Source organism: Salmo salar, chromosome ssa13 (genome assembly GCF_905237065.1).
Source record: "Salmo salar chromosome ssa13, Ssal_v3.1, whole genome shotgun sequence".
Lineage (NCBI taxonomy): Eukaryota > Metazoa > Chordata > Actinopteri > Salmoniformes > Salmonidae > Salmo > Salmo salar.
In genome coordinates, this window is record NC_059454.1 from 92274355 (window position 1) to 92296738 (window position 22384).

Here is a 22384-nt window from a genome sequence, read left to right on the forward strand (position 1 = left end):
TACAACATTCGCAGAGTACGACCCTGCCTCACACAGGAAGCGGCGCAGGTCCTACCGGCACTTGTCATCTCCCGTCTGGATTACTGCAACTCGCTGTTGGCTGGGCTCCCTGCCTGTGCCATTAAACCCCTACAACTCATCCAGAACGCCGCAGCCCGTCTGGTGTTCAACCTTCCCAAGTTCTCTCACGTCACCCCGCTCCTCCGCTCTCTCCACTGGCTTCCAGTTGAAGCTCGCATCCGCTACAAGACCATGGTGATTGCCTACGGAGCTGTGAAGGGAACGGCACCTCCATACCTTCAGGCTCTGATCAGGCCCTACACCCAAACAAGGGCACTGCGTTCATCCACCTCTGGCCTGCTCGCCTCCCTACCTCTGAGGAAGCACAGTTCCCGCTCAGCCCAGTCAAAACTGTTCGCTGCTCTGGCACCCCAATGGTGGAACAAGCTCCCTCACGACGCCAGGACAGCGGAGTCAATCACCACCTTCCGGAGACACCTGAAACCCCACCTCTTTAAGGAATACCTAGGATAGGATAAAGTAATCCTTCTAACCCCCCCCCTTAAAAGATTTAGATGCACTATTGTAAAGTGGTTGTTCCACTGGATATCATAAGGTGAATGCACCAATTTGTAAGTCGCTCTGGATAAGAGCGTCTGCTAAATGACTTAAATGTAAATGTAAATGTAAATGTAAATAGCTCCACATTGATCTGGTACTGATACTCCCTGTATATAGCTCCACATTGATCTGGTACTGATACTCCCTGTAGATAGCTCCACATTGATCTGGTACTGATACTCCCTGTAGATAGCTCCACATTGATCTGGTACTGATACTCCCTGTATATAGCTCCACATTGATCTGGTACTTATACTCCCTGTATATAGCTCCACATTGATCTGGTACTGATACTCCCTGTAGATAGCTCCACATTGATCTGGTACTGATACTCCCTGTAGATAGCTCCACATTGATCTGGTACTTATACTCCCTGTATATAGCTCCACAGTGATCTGGTACTGGTACTCCCTGTATATAGCTCCACATTGATCTGGTACTGATACTCCCTGTATATAGATCCACATTGATCTGGTACTGATACTCCCTGTGTATAGCTCTATTCGTGTGCATTTTTTATTCCTGTGTTACTATTTTATTTAAAAATGTTTAAACCACATTGTTGGGAAGGGCTATTTTGAATTTATTGCTATTATCAGGTTCTAGTAAATGACTGCTATCTGTATATCTGTGTCACAGTTTTACGTAATTTCCTATTATTTCAGGGTCACACTGCCATGCTGAACAGCGGCTGCTGGCACCCCAAGATAAAGGATGAGTTTATGACCTACTCCAATGATGTGTGTGTGTGTGTGTGTGTGTGTGTGTGTGTGTGTGTGTGTGTGTGTGTGTGTGCGGGCTCGTGCTCATGCGTGTTTGTCTCTGAATCTGAGTGAACATAGACCACTACAGCTGGAGGGCTCAGCTCTCTGAGAGCTGGGTTGAGTGTGATAATTGGTTTAAAAAAGGCAGTGATCATTTGAATAAGAGTCTCACTGGTCTCTCTGAATGGCATCGTGCAACTCATGCCCACTTGGTCAATGATCCTCCTAAAAGCAGGATTATGTGGATCAGGACCCCCACCTGAGAAGACGACACTAAATGATTCTTACAGGGAATAAATTAGTCAGAAAATCTCACCCACTCCTTAGCCCCCCCAACATTTAAGGACAGTAATGCCTATATGTGCACCAGAGTCTTTGTTTGAGCTGGGGTACAGTGGCTTATCCAGGATCAGCTACAGCATTGTAACATAAGATATCCCTTAAAGGCTCATTTTCATTGAGATCACCCGGGCATCAATATGGCCCTCTGAAGTCTCATTTCCATTTCAACAATTACTAGTAGGGCTCTGACTATACTAGTATTGCAATATTTTTTACATGGCTAAAATGAAAACAACTCTTTGGTCCTTTAATAACCGTCTGTATGTAAAATATTGTCTGCTATAAATAAATGTGTTTCTGGATGACAACATAATGTTTGCTTCCAACATTAGGGCTGTTTCCCTAAAGAAGTTTAATCCGCTTTGTGTTTAGTTTCCTTGCCACAATACTAACGAGTATCGCGATACTGGTATAGTCCCGGCCCTAGTTACTTGGAAGTGTACGTTTGAGCTTCCAAAAACAACTCTCTGGGTGCTGGTTTATCAACGCTTCCCCTTCATCTCAATTATCACCAGCAGGGAGTCCCCTAGGCTAAACTATCCTTCTGGGAGCCTTCGTCTGGCATTTCATTTTTTTTTTTTTTTTTGCCATTTAGCAGACACTCTATCCAGGAACAATTGGGGTTAAGTGCATTGCTCAAGGGCACATCTACATTATTTTCACCTGGTCAACTCAGGGATTTCAACCAGCAACTTTTCATTTACAATCCCCAATGTTCTTAACCATTAGGCTACCTGCCACTCACCTCTCTCACTGTCCTCGCCTCTCTCACAATGTGGAGTCCCCTCTGTATCTTTCATTAGGGAAATCTCATGTTTTCAGAATACAATGGTGATACGATACAGAATGATCCATGTAAACCATATCCATCAGTTTCACGAGCCCTCTGTTTGTTATGTTGTCCTCCAACCTATTGGTTCTCCCGTAGAACTTATCTCAGGGGCTGTTGTGTTTCCATGTTTAGGGCTGGGGACCATGTGTGTGTTTCTTTAAATATGTGTATGTGTGAGACGGAGAAAGAGAACCTCAGTGTTGAGTCTAAGTGAGTGTGACAGGCTGCGGTGCAGAAACCCAACACCTCAATCATTCCTGAAAACAAGGCTGTTGAGGGCTCGGGCCGGTGTTTACCACTGCCTACCTCTGCTCACTGCAGCTCTCCCTCCCAGATATGGCGGGGGCTTACTGGTTTATTTATCTTTACTTTATGTTCTTAAAATCTTCCCATGGCACGTTAGCACTGGGTGTTGGTGGCCCAGGTCTGGCAGTGGACAGGGAGCTGTTTGCAGCAGCGACCAGCTGTAAATGTGAAGGGTCCCCAGTGGGAGGGTCTGGAGGGGGTCATTTCAGTTCTCCGGGACCAGGAGAGGAGGTGAATGCCCAATGTGGCCTGCTGTCGGGAGGAGGTCCCTCCTCTCTCTGAGTCTCTTCCTCTCTGCCCCTCTCCCCTCTGTCTCCCTCAATCACATGTCTCACTCTGGGGACTTGGAAGAGTATCGGGGCGGATGTTTTGAAAGGGGATGTTTGGTACTTTCTAGTACTACCTTGTGAGGTACTCTGTTCAGTAACTGAGGTCAGAACTGCAAGGGACTGAATGAAGCATATTGTTGTGTTAGTTGCAATGATTTGCTGCTGACGGACGGATGGGCAAATCAGTATTATGAAGTTGTTCCTCTTATTTGGTATACTCAGTGTAGAAAAGATTATTTGGTTGTCACATGCTGTAGATTCATCTTCTTCCTCTTCCCATAGCCTGTATCTGTCCTCTTTAAGTGTCTTTAAACTATCCCTTCCCGACATGTTTCTTTCAGAGGTATGTGTCAAGAGATGTAGTATCCTGATAAAGAAGCATTGTGGAGTTTTGTTTTGGGGTCGCTGCAGATTCTGTCTTGGATGCTGTTGGGGTGTAGAGAGTCTTCCGTGTGAGTCTGATTTGCCGTTGACACGTTCAATTGGTAAGCACTGAGCAGCAGTTAGAGTTGTACTGTGTTGACGCTTTCATCATTCTCTTATTTGAGATTCAGTTTGCATTCATGCCAAAATGCATTCTAGCTAAATGCAGTAAATAATTACTCATATTTAATGCTTAGGGCCCAATTACCTGCTAAGTGCAGAGTTATCTGCTAATTATCTGCTGAAAGAACACCTGTTTGAAAGCCTTATGGAGAATATGTTTCAGGCCAAAGAGAATGCCCCCAGAAAGTGTAAAGAGTCTATTCCTCTGTGGGAGTATTCCTAGCCAAGATTAAGCTATGGGTTTTACTAAGTCAGACATTTTTTCATACAGGGTAATGGGGATGTAGGCTCACACTCAATAACCCGAAACGCTGTGAGGAATGTTTTTCTGGATGCCAGGGATTCCCTACATGCTGGTCTTGGCTGTAGGACTGGGATGTAGACTAAGACTGGCCCCAGAGAGCAGCATGTGTGCTGGAGGTCCATCCACCTGTCTGCTGTTTTTATCCTATAGTACACCCCACCATGCCATGCATATGATCTAAACAATTTTGAAGAATCAGTATTGTAAAGGGTGTTAAGGTCTCTCACACTGTAGGCCTAAGTGTTTTGTGTCCTGTCTCGCTGTAAACTGACACTCCCCCTGCTCTTGAGATCATCTCTTAGTTGTTAATTTCTGGCATACCATGCTTGTCAACTGAGTATTTCTCCCATTTTTCTATATGTAACCCTAAGCTCTCAGCCCAAATCATGGAGCCTGGAGATTCTTTTTGGAGGGCTTGAGCTGGATCACAGGTCTATTTAGTATGATCTCCATGGCGATAGGTCAGATTGCGGCGGAGGGGATGACTGCCGTTACGGGCTCCTAACCACTTGTGTGTGTTGTGTTTTTTCGCATTATTTGTAACTTCTTTTGCACATAATATTTCTGCCAATATTTCTGTCTCTTATGACCGAAAAGAGTTTCTGGATATGGGAACAGTGATTGCTCACTTTGAAATGGACAAATACTTTTTCTTTAATGAGTCGGACGCAAAGGTTTTAGTGCTGCTCCAGGAACAGGCCCAAATCCCCATCATTCACATCAAATCAAATGTATTTATATAGCCCTTCTTACATCAGCTGATATCTCAAAGTGCTGTACAGAAACCCAGCCTAAAACCCCAAACAGCAAGCAATGCAGGTGTAGAAGCACGGTGGCTAGGAAAAACTCTCTAGAAAGGCCAAAACCTAGGAAGAAACCTAGAGAGGAACCAGGCTATGAGGGGTGGCCAGTCCTCTTCTGGCTGTGCCGGGTGGAGATTATAACAGCACATGGCCTAGATGTTCAAATGTTTATAGATAACCAGCATTGTCAAATAATAATAATCATAGTAGTTGTCGAGGGTGCAACAAGTCAGCAACACAAGAGTAAGTGTCAGTTGGCTTTTTCATAGCCGATCTTTGAGAGTATCTCTACCGCTCCTGCTGTCTCTAGAGAGTTGAAAACAGCAGGTCTGGGACAGGTAGCACGTCCGGTGAATAGGTCAGGGTTCCAGCAGGTCTGGGACAACAGGTCTGGGACAGGTAGCACGTCCGGTGAACAGGTCAGGGTTCCATAGCTGCAGGCAGAACAGTTGGAACTGGAGCTGCAGCACGGCCAGGTGAACTGGGGACAGCAAGGAGTCATCAAGCCAGGTAGTCCTGAGGCATGGTCCTAGGGCTCAGGTCCTCCAAGAGAGAGAAAGAAAGAAGGAGAAAGAGAGAATTAGAGAGAGCATATTTAAATTCACACAGGACACCGGAAAAGACAAGAGAAATACTCCAGATGTGACAGACTGACCCTAGCCCCCCGACACATAAACTACTGCAGCATAAATACTGGAGGCTGAGACAGGAGGGGTCAGGAGACACTGTGGCCCCATCCGATGAAACCCCCGGACAGGGCCAAACAGGTAGGATATAACCCCACCCACTTTGCCACATGAAGAGGAGACGCCAATACAGGGGACGCAGATCCGGGTGCCTTGTGAGAATTTGTTGGCGAGTGGGTAACCCACCTCTACCATCTGTCCTATTGGCCAACGCGCAATAAATTGGAGAATAAATTGGATGAGCTCCATTCGAGACTATCCTACCAACCGGACATTTAAAAATGTAATATCTTATGTTTTACAGAGTTGTGGCTGAACGACATGGAAAATATACAGTTGGTTAGGTTTTCAGTTTATCGTCAAGACAGAACAGCTACCGCCGGTAAGACGAGGGGGTTATGGTCTGTGTCTATTTGTCAATTTACAGCCTTCTTCCATTTAAGATGATGGAGGCCACTGTTCTTGTACCTTCAATGCAGCAGATTTTTTTGTTGTTGTACCCATCCCCTGATCTGTGCCTCGGCAAAATCCTCTATGGACAATTCCTTTGACCTCATGGCCTGCTTTTTGCTCTGGCATGCGCTGTCAACTGCGGGACCTTATATTGACCGATGTGTGCCTTTCCAATTCATGTCCAATCAATTGAATTTACCACAGGTGGATTCAATCAAGTTGAAGAAACATCTCAAGGATGATCAATCGAAACAGGATGCACCTGAGCTCAATTTCGAGTCTCATAGCAAAGGGTCTGAATACTTATATAAATGTGATATAAAAATATAAACATTTAAAATAACCAGTTTTCGCTTCGTCATTATGGGGTATTGTGTGTAGATGGAGATTATTGTTATTTTTGTATTTAGAATAAGGCTGTAATGTGGAAAACGTTGAGGGGTCTGAATACCTTCGAATGCACTGTACCTACATGTTTCAATCAGACCACTATAGTCCCTGTGCCCAAGAACACCAAGGTAACCTGCCTAAATGACTGTCGACCCGTAGCACTCACGTCTGTAGTCATGAAATGCTTTAAAAGGCTGGTCATGGCTCACCTCAACACCATCATCCCAGAAACCCTAGACCCACTCCAATTCGCATACCACCCCAACAGATCCACAGATGATGCAATCTCTATTGCGCTCTACACTGCCCATCCAGACAAAAGAACACCTACGTGAGAATGCTATTCATTGACTACAGCTCAGCCTTCAACACCATAGTGCCCATGAAGCTCATCACTAAGCTATGGACCCTAGAACTAAACACCTCCCTCTGCAACTAGATCCTGGACTTACTGACGGGCTGCCCCCAGGTGGTAAGGGTAGGCAACAACACATCTGCCACGCTGATCCTCAACACAGGGGCCCCTCAGCGGTGCATGCTTAGTCCGCTCCTGTACTCCCTGTTCACCCACGACTGCGTGGCCAATCACGACTCCAACACCATCATTAAGTTTGCTGACGACACTGATCACTGACAATGACGAGACAGCCTATAGGGAGGAGGTCAGAGACCTGGCAGTGTGTTCGTTGGACAACATCCTCTCCCTCAACGTGATCAAGGCAAAGGTGCTGATCGTGGACTCCAGGAAAAGGAGGACCCGAGCACGCCCCCATTCACATTGACGAGGTTGTAGTGGAGCGGGTCGAGAGTTTCATTTCCTTGGTGTCCACATCACCAACAAACTAACATGGTCCAAACACACCAAGACAGTCGAGAAGAGGGGATGGCAATACCTATTCACCTTCGGGAGACTGAAAATATTTGGCATGGGTCCTCAGATCCTCAAAAAGTTCTACAGCTGCACCATCAAGAGCATCCTGACTGGTTGCATCAGCTCCTGTATGGCAACTGCTCAGCATCCTATCGCAAGGCGCTACAGAGGGTAGTGCGTATGTCCCAGTACATCACTGGGTCCAAGCTTCCTACCATCCAGGACCTATATACCGAGCGGTGTCTGAGGACGGCCCTAGTCATAGACTGTTCTCTGTGCTATAGCACGGCAAGTGGTACCAGAGCGGTAAAATTAGGTCCAAAAGGCTCTTTAACAGCTTTTACCCCCAAGCCATAAGAATGCTGAACAGTTAATTAAATGGCTACTGGGACTTTTTACCCCCCTCCCTCTCTGTTTATTATCACTGCATAGTCACTTTACCCCTACCTATAAGTACATATCACCTCGACCCACACACCTTGACTTGGTACCAGTACCCTCTGTATATAGCCTCATTATTGTTTACATTTTTTTATTTAACCCTTATTTTACCAGATAAGTTGACTGAACACATTATCATTTACAGCAACAACCTGGGGAATAGTTATAGGGGAGAGGAGGGGGATGAATGAGCCAATTGTAAGCTGGGGATGATTAGGTGACCCTGATGATTTGAGGGCCAGATTGGGAATTTAGCCAGGACACCAGGGTTAACACACCTACTCTTACGGTAAGTGCCATGGGATCTTTAGTGACCACAGAGAGTCAGGACACCTGTTTAACATCCCATCCGAAAGACAGCACCCTACACAGGGCAATGTCCCCAATCACTGCCCTGGGGCATTGAGATATTTTTTGTAGACCAGAGGAAAGGGTGCCTCTTACTGGCCCTTCATCATCACATCCAGCAGCATCTGGTCTCCCATCCAGGGACCAACCCTGCTTAGCTTCAGAAGCAAGCCAGCAGTGGGATGCAGCGTGGGATGCTGCTGTTTATAGTGTTTTTCCTTTAGTTTTAGTAAATATCTTGACTCTTGTTTTTCGTAAAACTGCACTGTTGGTGAAGGGCTTGTAAGTCAACATTTCATGGTAATATCTACACCTGTTGTATTCGGCGCATGTGACAAATAAAACTGAGTGAGGACAGACTGACGTCCCAGGGGTCGGAGAGAACATGTCTCTGCCTCTCGGGGTGTTGAGACACTGGAACACACCAGGTTCATCCACAGTCCAGTGCGTCTCTCACACCACGTCTCCCGGTGCTCTGCCTGCCTTACAGAGCTAGTGTTCCATGTCCTGCTGCCCTGGAACGTACTACACAAAACAAACCAGATACTTTCAAGTACTGTTGTTGACCTGACTGCTGTCTCACAGCACCGGATGGATTGGATGTTGAACTGATAGCAGTGTCTTCTGTTACCTCAATCTGCTGTTATGGTCAGGCTACTCCTGGCTATTGGAGTGAAACGATCATTTCATAGTCATTTTCTCCTGTTCTTACTTAACTTTTTAACCAATCAACCTGTTTGATTAGGCTTCAATCAAGAGCTACAGTAATTTGGGCTTTGGATGCCACTGCCTTACTTATTGAGGTTAGTGATGATATATTAAACCAAGTTGGCCATATTGATAAGCTTTATCTCACTATTGAGGTGGATTTATATCCAGTGTATACAGACACACACACACACACACACACACACACACACACACACACACACACACACACACACACACACACACACACACACACACACACACACAAGAATAGCATAACAATATTCTGGATATTATATTATGTATACAGTACTATGTTCGTGCACTAAGTAGGCTATATATATAAGTCAACGTCTTATCAGTTGACGGCCTCACCTGGATGTCTGGTTGAACCTACTGTGTTCTTCTCTTGACTGCTCTCTTGACTGCTCCACTTCCTCTTTGACAACCAGCAGTGGCGTTACCCCTGTTTGGACTTTCTCCCTGTTACTTTCCCCTCCTTATCTTTTACATCCCCTGAGATGGAGCAGCTTCCATCTTCCTCTATAATCCCCATTAGTAATAACAGAACCTCAGCGGGCCCCACAGCCTGGCCCCATCCCTTATAACACAGCCTGACACACACAGGCCACAGCGCTTTGATCAGCCTCTCCTTTCTTCGTCTCCTGCTTATCCCTCCATCTGGGGAGCTGTCCCAGACTCCCAGCCACCCTCCCTGACTGTCCCACTGGTAGCATCTGAATGCAGGGAGGAGGTGGGGAGAGGTGGAGGCCTGGGAGTGATGCCTTACCCCTGGGTTGATGTGTGAACAGCTGTGTTACCTCGTAAACCACACGCATGACTGAGCCTGTATGGCTCTCGTCTTTTATCACATTCACCCCTCTGGGTCTTTAAGCGCTCACACAGAAGAAGGAGAGTGCTGATTGAGGGGAAAACAGGCTTGTTGGGGAAGGGAAATAAAGGGTTGAGTGGTATTTTGTGTTTGTTGATTATACTGTACATGAATGTTTTGTCACCTCATTGAATAGAATTGAGTTGCGACTTGTGAGATGGTTGCCAAGTTGTTCATCCATCACACAGGAACGTAGCACCCTTCTAAAGAGGGCAAGGTTAGAGGTTCACAAAAGGAATTCATTAGAAGAAACATGAGGTGCAGCTCCTAAATATCTTGAATGCCCCTTTAAGCCTGTAGTTTACAACCAGTGGCTTTTGCATTACTTTTCTGCCATTACTTGAATCCCTACAACTTCCCAACTAATTTGGGGTAGAGCATGCCGACCACACGCGCCTTCCTTCCCAGCCTTGCTTTCCTAGCTGCTGAGATGTGTGAGAGACCCACGGTCGGACCAGCCGTGGTGGGGTGACAGTGGCCTCTCTGCTCCTGCCCCGGTCAGCCATCAGGGCCATGTTTTAGAAAGAGGCCTGCTGAGATGAATTGAATTCCTGGTGTTGTGTGCGGCTCCATTAAAGGTTCTGTTGTCTTTAGTGTCCGGACAGACGCCTAGGCTCCTATGTAAACACAATAGAGATGTCTGTGAGAGAGCAGGTGGAACAATCTGTCACCCTGCACACTCCTGTCACATAGGACACGTATGCAATGCAATGCATACACACACACACACACACACACACACACACACACACACACACACACACACACACACACACACACACACACACACACACACACACACACACACACACACACACACACACACACACACACACACACACACACACACACACACACACACACACACACACACACACACACCATGACACACACACGCACATATACAAATTTGCAGCACACACTAAACATGGTCAGTGTTTTGTTTCTAGAACAAGGATCAGCCTGAAAGCACTTTGTGCTAGCAGTATTGTTAAACCCTTGTAAAACTGTAAGGTTTATTACATTTCTGCCAATACTCTCTGATGGTCCGTCTTTGGCTGGCATCTGTGTCACCATGTCAAATGTATCTAACCACAGTTGAGTGAGTTTCTGACTGTTGTAGTGTGTAGCAAGCCGTGGAGGAATCCATGCCTGGCTGTTAGTAGCAGCTCTGTCAGTCTGCGTGTTTATGCTCCTCTCCCGACCCCGTGACCCTCAAGGTCAGGCCTGTTGAAGCAGGCAGTGGGTTAGAGAGACATGCCACACCTACTGTGTCCAAGTAGGTGTGTGTTTGGGTCAGAGAGACATACATGGACAAGGCCGGTCTGCTAGGCTGACACATGGCAGCAGGCGCCTCTAGTGTTTGCCCCCTACCACTCATGTTTGAGCTAGTTGGCCTCCACTGACCTCCTATCCTTCTCCGTCCCCCTCCTTACTGTCCCCTCTGTCTCTCCTCTCTACTCCATATCTCTCTTTAGTTTCTCTCATCCTGTCCTTTCACTTATCTTCCACCCTCTCCCCCCACCTCTTGACTATCTCCTTCGCCTCTTGAAAGGGCTGAAGTACTGAGCCTAGGTGCTAAGTGAAGGTTCTAATGTTGAGTGAGGTGGAACCTAGCTCTTTAGGACATCCTTAGGATGGGAAACCAACTGTGTTGATGTTAAAGCAACACTTAGAACTGACTCAACAATACATCATACAAATCAAAGTTTATTGGTTGGTTGTGTACAGTTAGCATATGTTACAGCAGTTGCAGCTACATGTGTGTTACTACTGTAGCTCCTAACAATGCAGTGACATGTGTGTTACTACTGTTCCTTCTAACAATGCAGTGAAATGTGTTACTACTGTTCCTCCTAACAATGCAGTGAAATGTATGTTACTACTGTTCCTCCTAACAATGCAGTGAAATGTGTGTTACTACTGTTCCTTCTAACAATGCAGTGATGTGTTACTCTGTTCCTCTAACAATGCAGTGAAATGTGTTACTACTGTTCCTCCTAACAATGCAGTGAAATGTATGTTACTACTGTTCCTCCTAACAATGCAGTGAAATGTGTGTTACTACTGTTCCTCCTAACAATGCAGTGAAATGTGTTACTACTGTTCCTCCTAACAATGCAGTGAAATGTGTTACTACTGTTCCTCCTGACAATGCAGCCAAATGTGTGTTACTACTGTTCCTCCTGACAATGCAGTGAAATGTGTGTTACTACTGTTACTCCTGACAATGCAGTGAAATGTGTGTTACTACTGTTCCTCCTAACAATGCAGTGAAATGTGTTACTACTGTTCCTCCTAACAATGCAGTGAAATGTGTTACTACTGTTCCTCCTGACAATGCAGTGAAATGTGTGGTTACTACTGTAGCCCCTGACAATGCAGTGAAATGTCAAACAGGTACACAAATAATCAATCAAAAACCTTTTTTAAAAACCCTGAAAGAACAAGAAATCAAGAAATGTCTGAACAAATCCAATTGACAATCAATAGCACTGGAACGGTAATCCAAATGTATCTACACAGGATGAATTTACACTATATATACAGGGAATGATATGTGCAGCAGTAGATACAGTAGGTTAGAGTGAGCTATGTCAAGAATCCAGTATATAAATAAATATGTGGTGTGTACAGCCACCTCAGCTGTGTTTGTGTACAAGTCTGTGTTGGGAAATATGTGTTTTGAATACTTCCCTGCCTGCCCATCCTGCCCAGTCAGTCTGCAGCATGGGTCAGTAATGTGTTACGCAGATGTAGGGAAGAAAATCGGGATTTCATAGAGGCTTCAGACATGCCTGTCAGGCTGATCTAGTGTTCTGTCTCTCTGCTCTCTTACATAACCTCTCACCCTTCAACACACATCTGACTGATATGATATGGAGGGGCTCGGGAGACCAGGGAACATCTATACGATGGGACTTAATGGGTGAGAGGAAGTGGGGAGTTGTAATAGGAGAGCTTTTAGAATACTTGGTTGAAAATGAAATGATGGTATGTTGTATGATGGCGTGTTGCTAATGAATTTGATGAATTTCTAGTAGGGGGTACAGGGCTTGACATTCACTTTTTTTGCCACTTGTCCTTAGGACAAGTAGGACTGATTTTAGTTTTTTACTTGTCCAGAAGATCAAGTCACTGTAACACCATTTTTACATCATTGTATTACGAAAGAAACCACTTTACAAAATGAAATGTATTACTCTCTGTTGATAGAATGAGACAAAATGTAGGCTACACTCTGCCTATTGGCTTTTTTGCCTATTGGCTTTTTTGCATATTCAAGCCTATCTCAAAATACAGCACTGATCCTTTTAAGGCTCTCCTGGAGGATGGTTCACCACCCTTGGTAACCTGTAAAATATTTCAACATTACAACCAAATACTTTTTATGCCTTAATAAAGTAATTCCTCCAGGGCTCGAAATTTGGGGCATCCTGTCATCCCTGGGCCGATTTAAAAATATGCATATGGTTAAAAACAGACTGGGACAGTTCCGGGTCAACAGATCACAAATTCATACAACCAGTGCACATAAAACATTTTTTTAAGGAAATTGCAATAGATCAGACTGTTTAGCTTAATGTTGATAGTTGTATTTCTTCATATTGTAAGCTCAGCAATGTACACATTGTTGTTGGCTACTCGCGAATGTTCCAAAATGTATTTATAGGGAACACACCATTCTTAAAAGCGCACCGCATGGGCAAGCGGTTTCATATGATGGAGATGAAAATATCAATTTGAAATTAAGAAGGGGGAGATCTAAAGATGCAACACTAGCATGGGCTACTAATATGACTAGGATTCTTCCTTTTGGCTGCTGGACAATGAAATAAAGCTGATTTTGAAAAAGTGTTTATAAAATAATTCCCTCAACATTTTGATTGTCGTATTTTGGCTAGGCTACTTTGAAACAAGGTAAGACATGCTTCATAAAATGTCATAAAACATCCAGGTTTTAAACAATTAAGTTTATGGTAAAATAGTTACACAATACTGTCCGCCTCTGCTCAGAGGTGAGTGATGTTGCTGTGTGCAACGGGCACTGGGCACATTCTAATTAGAATTATAACAAAGTTTTATTTTGAGGCTTAAAGTCAAAGCAAAGAGGCTTTGTGGATTGAATTGCAGTATGTATTTAGTTTGAGAATTTATACATGAGCTAGCAACATTTGACAAACTGGTTTCATCTGGATAAACAAAAAGCGGTTATTTAGCAACCAGATAACATTTACATTTACATTTAAGTCATTTAGCAGACGCTCTTATCCAGAGCGACTTACAAATTGGTGCATTCACCTTATAATATCCAGTGGAACAACCACTTACAATAGTGCATCTAAATCTTTTAAGGGGGGGGGTTAGAAGGATAACTTTATCCTATCCCAGGTATTCCTTGAAGAGGTGGGGTTTCAGGTGTCTCCGGAAGGTGGTGATTGACTCCGCTGTCCTGGCGTCGTGAGGGAGCTTGTTCCACCATTGCGGTGCCAGAGCAGCGAACAGTTTTGACTGGGCTGAGCGGGAACTGTGCTTCCTCAGAGGTAGGGAGGCGAGCAGGCCAGAGGTGGATGAACGCAGTGCCCTTGTTTGGGTGTAGGGCCTGATCAGAGCCTGAAGGTACGGAGGTGCCGTTCCCCTCACAGCTCCGTAGGCAAGCACCATGGTCTTGTAGCGGATGCGAGCTTCAACTGGAAGCCAGTGGAGAGAGCGGAGGAGCGGGGTGACGTGAGAGAACTTGGGAAGGTTGAACACCAGACGGGCTGCGGCGTTCTGGATGAGTTGTAGGGGTTTAATGGCACAGGCAGGGAGCCCAGCCAACAGCGAGTTGCAGTAATCCAGGCGGGAGATGACAAGTGCCTGGATTAGGACCTGCTCCGCTTCCTGTGTGAGGCAGGGTCGTACTCTGCGAATGTTGTAGAGCATGAACCTACAGGATCGGGTCACCGCCTTGATGTTAGTGGAGAACGACAGGGTGTTGTCCAGGGTCACTCCAATGTTCTTAGCACTCTGGGAGGAGGACACAAGGGAGTTGTCAACCGTGATGGCGAGATCATGGAACGGGCAGTCCTTCCCCGGGAGGAAGAGCAGCTCCGTCTTGCCGAGGTTCAGCTTGAGGTGGTGATCCGTCATCCACACTGATATGTCTGCCAGACATGCAGAGATGCGATTCGCCACCTGGTTGTCAGAAGGGGGAAAGGAGAAGATTAATTGTGTGTCGTCTGCATAGCAATGATAGGAGAGACCATGTGAGGATATGACAGAGCCAAGAGACTTGGTGTATAGCGAGAATAGGAGAGGGCCTAGAACAGAGCCCTGGGGGACACCAGTGGTGAGAGCACGTGGTGCGGAGCCAGATTCTCGCCACGCCACCTGGTAGGAGCGACCTGTCAGGTAGGACGCAATCCAAGCGTGGGCCGCGCCGGAGATGCCCAGCTCGGAGAGGGTGGAGAGGAGGATCTGATGGTTCACAGTATCAAAGGCAGCAGATAGGTCTAGAAGGATGAGAGCAGAGGAGAGAGAGTTATCTTTAGCAGTGCGGAGAGCCTCCGTGACACAGAGAAGAGCAGTCTCAGTTGAATGCCCAGTCTTGAAACCTGACTGATTAGGATCAAGAAGGTCATTCTGAGAGAGATAGCAAGAGAGCTGGCCAAGGACGGCACGTTCAAGAGTTTTGGAGAGAAAAGAAAGAAGGGATACTGGTCTGTAGTTGTTGACATCGGAGGGATCGAGTGTAGGTTTTTTCAGAAGGGGTGCAACTCTCGCTCTCTTGAAGACAGAAGGGACGTAGCCAGCGGTCAAGGATGAGTTGATGAGCGAGGTGAGGTAGGGGAGAAGGTCTCCGGAAATGGTCTGGAGAAGAGAGGAGGGGATAGGGTCAAGTGGGCAGGTTGTTGGGCGGCCGGCCGTCACAAGATGCGAGATTTCATCTGGAGAGAGAGGGGAGAAAGAGTTCAAAGCACAGGGTAGGGCAGTGTGAGCAGGACCAGTGGTGTTGTTTGACTTAGCAAACGAGGATCGGATGTCGTTAACCTTCTTTTCAAAATGGTTGACGAAGTAATCCGCAGAGAGGGAGGAGGGGGGGGAGGGGGAGGAGGATTCAGGAGGGAGGAGAAGGTAGCAAAGAGCTTCCTAGGGTTAGAGGCAGATGCTTGGAATTTAGAGTGGTAGAAGGTGGCTTTAGCAGCAGAGACAGAAGAGGAAAATGTAGAGAGGAGGGAGTGAAAGGATGCCAGGTCCGCAGGGAGGAGAGTTTTCCTCCATTTCCGCTCGGCTGCCCGGAGCCCTGTTCTGTGAGCTCGCAGTGAGTCTTCGAGCCACGGAGCAGGAGGGGAGGACCGAGCCGGCCTGGAGGATAGGGGACAGAGAAAATCAAAGGATGCAGAGAGGGAGGAGAGGAGGGTTGAGGAGGCAGAATCAGGAGATAGGTTGGAGAAGGTTTGAGCAGAGGGAAGAGAAGATAGGATGGAAGAGGAGAGAGTAGCGGGAGAGAGAGAGCAAAGGTTGGGATGGCGCAATACCATCCGAGTAGGGGCAGAGTGAGAAGTGTTGGATGAGAGCGAGAGGGAAAAGGATACAAGGTAGTGGTCAGAGACTTGTAGGGGAGTTGCAATGAGATTAGTGGAAGAACAGCATCTAGTAAAGATGAGGTCAAGCGTATTGCCTGCCTTGTGAGTAGGGGGGGAAGGTGAGAGAGTGAGGTCAAAAGAGGAGAGGAGTGGAAAGAAGGAGGCATAGAGGAATGAGTCAAAGGTAGACGTGGGGAGGTTAAAGTCACCCAGAACTGTGAGAGGTGAGCCATCCTCAGGAAAGGAACTTATCAAGGCGTCAATCTCATTGATGAACTCTCCAAGGGAACCTGGAGGGCGATAAATGATAAGGATGTTAAGCTTGAAAGGGCTGGTAACTGTGACAGCATGGAATTCAAATGAGGAGATAGACAGATGGGTCAGGGGAGAAAGAGAGAATGTCCACTTGGGAGAGATGAGGATTCCAGTGCCACCACCCCGCTGGCTCGATGCTCTAGGGGTATGCGAGAACACGTGGGCAGACGAGGAGAGAGCAGTAGGAGTAGCAGTGTTATCTGTGGAAATCCATGTTTCCGTCAGCGCCAGGAAGTCTAGGGACTGGAGGGTAGCATAGGCTGAGATGAACTCAGCCTTGTTGGCCGCAGACCGGCAGTTCCAGAGGCTGCCGGAGACCTGGAACTCCACGTGGGTCGTGCGCGCTGGGACCACCAGGTTAGAGTGGCAGCGACCACGCGGTGTGGAGCGTTTGTGTGGCCTGTGCAGAGGGGAGAGAACAGGGATAGACAGACACATAGTTGACAAGCTACAGAAGAGGCTACGCTAATGCAAAGGAGATTGGAATGACAAGTGGACTACACGTCTCGAATGTTCGGAAAGTTAAGCTTACGTTGCAAAAATCTTATTGACTAAAATGACGAAAATGATACAGTACTGCTGGCTGGTGGAGTAGGCTAGCTAGCAGTGGCTGCGTTGTTGACTTTGAACGTGTAGCTGGCTAGGTAACCTCGATAGTTTCAGTACTACACCTTGTCATGATACAAAAGCAACTTTGTAGCTAGCTAACATAACACTAATCAAGACGTTCCTTTGTAATGTATTTAGTTTCTACAATGCTGCTCGTCGGTAATAGTTGGCTGGGTTTGGAAAAATGCCGTCGCGGGGGATGGAAATAGCTGGCTAGCTAACCTCAATAATTACTAAACTACACAATTATCAAGCTATGACAAAGACAACTATGTAGCTAGCTAGCTAACACTGCACTAGTCAAATCGTTCCGTTGTAAAGTATTAGTATCTACAGCGCTGCTAGTCGGTAACGGTTGGCTAGCTAGCAGTGGGTTAATGATGACTAGGTGTGTTGACTAAGTCTGGCGTCGCGTCGCGACTGGCTAGCTAGCCTCGATAATTACTCTAACTACACAATTATCTTAGATGCAAAGACAGCAAAGATAACTATGTAGCTGGCTAACTAACACTACACTAATCAAGTTGTTCCGTTGTAATGTAATAGTTTCTACAGTGCTGCTAGTCGGTAGAAGTTAGCTGGTTGGCTAGCTAGCAGTGTTGACTAGCTAGCTAGCAGTGATGACTACGTTAGGAGGACAAAGATAGCTAACCTCGATAATTACTCTAATTACTCTAAACTACACGATTATCTTTGATACAAAGACGGCTATGTAGCTAGCTAAGAAAAATTGCTCAGATCAAACAAATCAAACCGTTGTAATGTAATGAAGTGTAATATTACCTGTGGAGCGAAGCGTAGTGCGACTGCTCGCTCCAAACCGGAAGTGTTCTGTGGAGAGAGAAAAAGGATAGAGTTCCAATATTTGGATAATTGTTGTGATTAGAGGATAGATATGAGGGTTATCTATTAGAAGATGGCATAAAAGCCAGTCTTGTTGACAAGGAGTGAAATGTTAGTTAAAGAGACTGGTACTCAGGCTAGAATGTCTCTACTGTAACCAAGAAGCTTGATCTTGACATCTTGGCACAAGTTAGCAGGGGGTGGCCCCAACCAGGGCCTAAAATGAACACTTGCCAAATGCGGGTATATACAAATATTATATATATATATATATATATATATATATATATATATATATATATATATATATATATATATATATATATATATATATATATATATTTTAAAAAGTTATTTGCCCATTTGGACAACTTAAATCTATAATTTCTTGTCAGATTTTTTTTATTTTTTACTTGTCCCAGAGAAAAGGGCAAGCGTTAATGTCGAGCCCTGGGATGTGATACACAGAGGTCAGGCTTAGATACACAACATGACCAAAAGTATGTGGGCACCTGCTAGTCGAACATCTCATTCCAAAATCATGGGTGTTAATATGGAGTTGGTCCCCCCTTTGCTGCTATAACAGCCTCCACTCTTCTGTGAATGCTTTCCACTAGATGTTGGAATATTGCTGCGGGGACTTGTTTCCATTCAGCCACGAGCATTAGTGAGGTCGGGCACTGATGTTGGGTGATTAGGCCTGGCACACAATCGGCGTGCCAATTCATCCCAAAGGTGTTTGATGGGGTTGAGGTTAGGGCTCTTGACAAACCATTCTGTATGGACCTCACTTTGTGCACGGTGGCTTTGTTATGCTGAAACAGGAAAGGGCCTTCCCCTAAACTGTTGCTACAAAGTTGGAAGCACAGAATTGTCTAGAATGTCATTGTATGCTGCATCGTTAAGATTTCCCTTTACTGGAACTAAGGGGCCTAGCCCGAACCGTGAAAAACAGCCCCAGACCTTTATTCCTCCTCCACCAAACTTTACAGTTGGCACTATGCATTCGGGCAGGTAGCGTTCTCCTGGAATCCTCCAAACCCAGATTTGTCCATCAGACAGCCAGATGGTGAAGCGTAATTCATCACTCCAGAGAACGTGTTTCCACTGCTCCAGAGTCCAATGGCGACGAGCTTTACACCACTCCAGTGTTGCAACCAAGGAAAGACGATTTTTATGTGCTTCAGCACTCTGCGGTTCTGTTCTGTGAGCTTGTGTGGCCTACCACTTCGCAGCTGAGCCGTTGTTGCTAATAGACGTTTCCACTTCACAGCATTTACAGTTGACCGGGGCAGCTCTAGCAGGGCAGAAATTTGACAAACTGACTTGTTGGAAAGATGGCATCCTATGACAGTGCCACGGTGAAAGTGACTGAGCTCTTCAGTAAGGTCATTCTATTGCCAATATTTGTCTATGGAGATTGCTTGGCTGAGTGCTCTATTTTATACACCTGTCAGTAATGGGTGTGGCTGAAATAGCTGAATCCACTAATTTGAAGGGGTGTTCACATACTTTTGTATATATAGTGTGTTGATGAAGAGTCTGTGTGTTTGTTAATAATTAACCCCTCCCCTCTCTCACTGTGTTCTCAGTATTGTTGCACATGGGGCCTGAGCTCTAACAAGAAGCACAAAATGTGCTTCAAACCCCGCTCTCTGCAGGGGAAAAAAGTCACGCCCACCTGTTGCACCTACTGTAGAGCCAAGATGGGAAGCTGGTGGCAGCCGGCTGACAGGACAGAACCATCCAGATCTGGGACCAGAACCTCAACATGAGTCTCGCTTTCTCGCTCGCACACTCACACACTGACTCACACTCTCTCTCTTACACACGCACACGCACACGCACACACGCACACAAACCACTTCAACGCCGTCTGACACAAACAAACACACACACACACACACACACACACACACACACACACAACCTCAACATTGTCTCACACTGGCGCACACAGTGTGGTTAGTCACACATAGAGGACTGGGAGGAGAAGAACAGGATGTGAGCTGGGTGGTAAAATCTGACTGGACCTCGTAATGGTGTCAGAGTCAAAAGGTCACCAACACTAAACAGGACCCAGCAGTAAATAAAGTGCTGTTTGTGTTTGGTAAATAGCCTTATTTTAAATCATCCTATCTGTTTTTTCCATCTGTCTTGTATCTGGTGTGATACAGAAGAAGGACTGTGTGGTAAATGGATGGATAGGTCTTTACCAATTACGTATATAAACCCTGGATTTCTGATGCTATGTATTGGTTATTGAGAGGCTTTGAATACACCAGTCGGCCATATTGGCACTCCCAAGTAGGAGTAGTCCTCCATAGGAATGAATGGAATTTTACAAGGTCAAAATAAAATGTATTTAAGTATTTTTGATGTTGTAGTGGTGAAAGTAACAGTACTCTCTAAAAAATATATACTTTAAGGAAAATGTTTCTATTTTATTTTTATATATTTTTTGATTTAGGTCACATAATATCATTTAAAAGCATGCATTAAAGTATCTGTAATAGAATATACATGTCAAAAACGAATGTATACAGTAATACATACAGTACCCATCAAAAGTTGACACACCTACTCATTCCAGGGTTTTTCTTTTTTCACTATTTTCTACATTGTAGAACAATAATGAAGACATCAAAACTATGAAATAACACATATGGAATCATGTAGTAACCAAAAAAGGGTTAAACAAATCAAAATACATGTTATATTTGAGTTTCTTCTAAGTAGTGACCCTTTGCTTTGATGACAGCTTTGCACACTCAAGGCATTCTCTCAACCAGTTTCACCTGGAATGCTTTTCCAACAGTTTTGAAGGAGTTCCCACATATGCTGAGCACTTGTTGGCTGCTTTCCTTCACTCTGTGGTCGAACTCATCCCAAACCATCTCAATTGGGTTGAGGTCTGGGGATTGTGTTGAGGTCTAGTGATTGTGGAGGCCAGGTCATCTGATGCAGCACTCCATCACTCTCCTTCTTGGTCAAATAGCCTGGAAGTGTGTTGGGTCATTGTCCTGTTGAAAAACAAATGATAGTCCCACTAAGCGCAAACCAGATGGGATGGCGTATTGCTGCAGAATGCTGTTAAGTGTGCCTTGAATTCTAAATAAATCGCAGACTGTGTCACCAGCAAATCACCCCCACACCATCACACCTCCTTCTCCATGCTTCACGGTGGGAACCACACATTCTTAGATCATCTGTTCACTGACTCTGTGTCTCAAAAAGACATGGCAGTTGGAAACAAAAATCTCAAGAATCTCACTCATCAGACCAAATGACAGATTTCCACCGGTCTAACATCCATTGCTCGTGTTTCTTGGCACAAGCAAGGCTCTTCTTCTTATTGGTGTCCTTTAGTAGCGGTTTCTTTGCAGCAATTCGACCATGAAGGCCTGATTCACGCAGTCTCCTCTGAACAGTTGATGTTGAGATGTGTCTGTTACTTGAACTCTGTGAAGCATTTATTTAGGCTGCAATTTCTGAGGCTGGTAACTCTAACAAACTTATCCTCTGCATCAGAGGTGACTCTGGGTCTTCCTTTCCTGTCACGGTCCTCATGAGAGCTAGTTTCATCATAGTGCTTGATGGTTTCTGCGGCTGCACTTGAAGAAAGTTCTTGAAATTTTCCGGATTGACTGACCTTCATGTCTTAAAGTAATGATGGACTGTTGTTTCTCTTTGCTTATTTGAGCTGTTCTTTCCATAATATGGACCCGCTATTTTACCAAAATAGGGCTATCTTCTGTATACCCACCCTTACCTTGTCACAACACAACTGATTGTCTCAAACGCATTAAAGAAATAAATTCCACAAATTAACTTTTAACAAGGCACACCTGTTAATTGAAATGAATTCCAGGTGACTACCTCATAAAACTGGTTGAGAGAATGCCAAGAGTGTGCAAAGCTGTCTACTTGTTAGCCGACCATCTTTTGTTTTTGGTCACTGGGGGGGATAACCATTTACATAGATATAACCCACCCAGAAGAATATAGGGGATAAATGCTGGTCTAGGTTAAAGCGGAGGTGTGCTGCTTTAAAGATGTACTATGCAGAAATCGCTTCGCCATTCCCTGGTTGCTAAAATTCGAATAGTTCGCTTAATTTCAGTTTGTGACAAAACAAGCAAGTATAGTGTAGAGAATCATTGTACCATTTAAACCGCTGTGAAATATGTTTTCCATGACCAAAAATATTGTATTTTCAGCTATTTGAAGCTGTTTTTCAAAACTGAAACTAAAAGACTCAAAAACTAAATTGAAAAACAGGAAGCATAGACGTAGCACACATAGAATCAATATACCACTTAGACTTGCATTCAATGAGAATGACAGAACTAGAACAAACATTTCTATGTTAATTTTGTCAGGTCGCCCAAAAAGTTACATATTGCAGCTTT

General features: G+C 45.2%; 1 pseudogene; it reads left to right on the forward strand.

The window, feature by feature from the left end:
* LOC106568246 (WD repeat-containing protein 70-like) overlaps positions 1–22384 on the forward strand; it is an 85137-nt pseudogene that overhangs the window by 10919 nt on the left and 51834 nt on the right.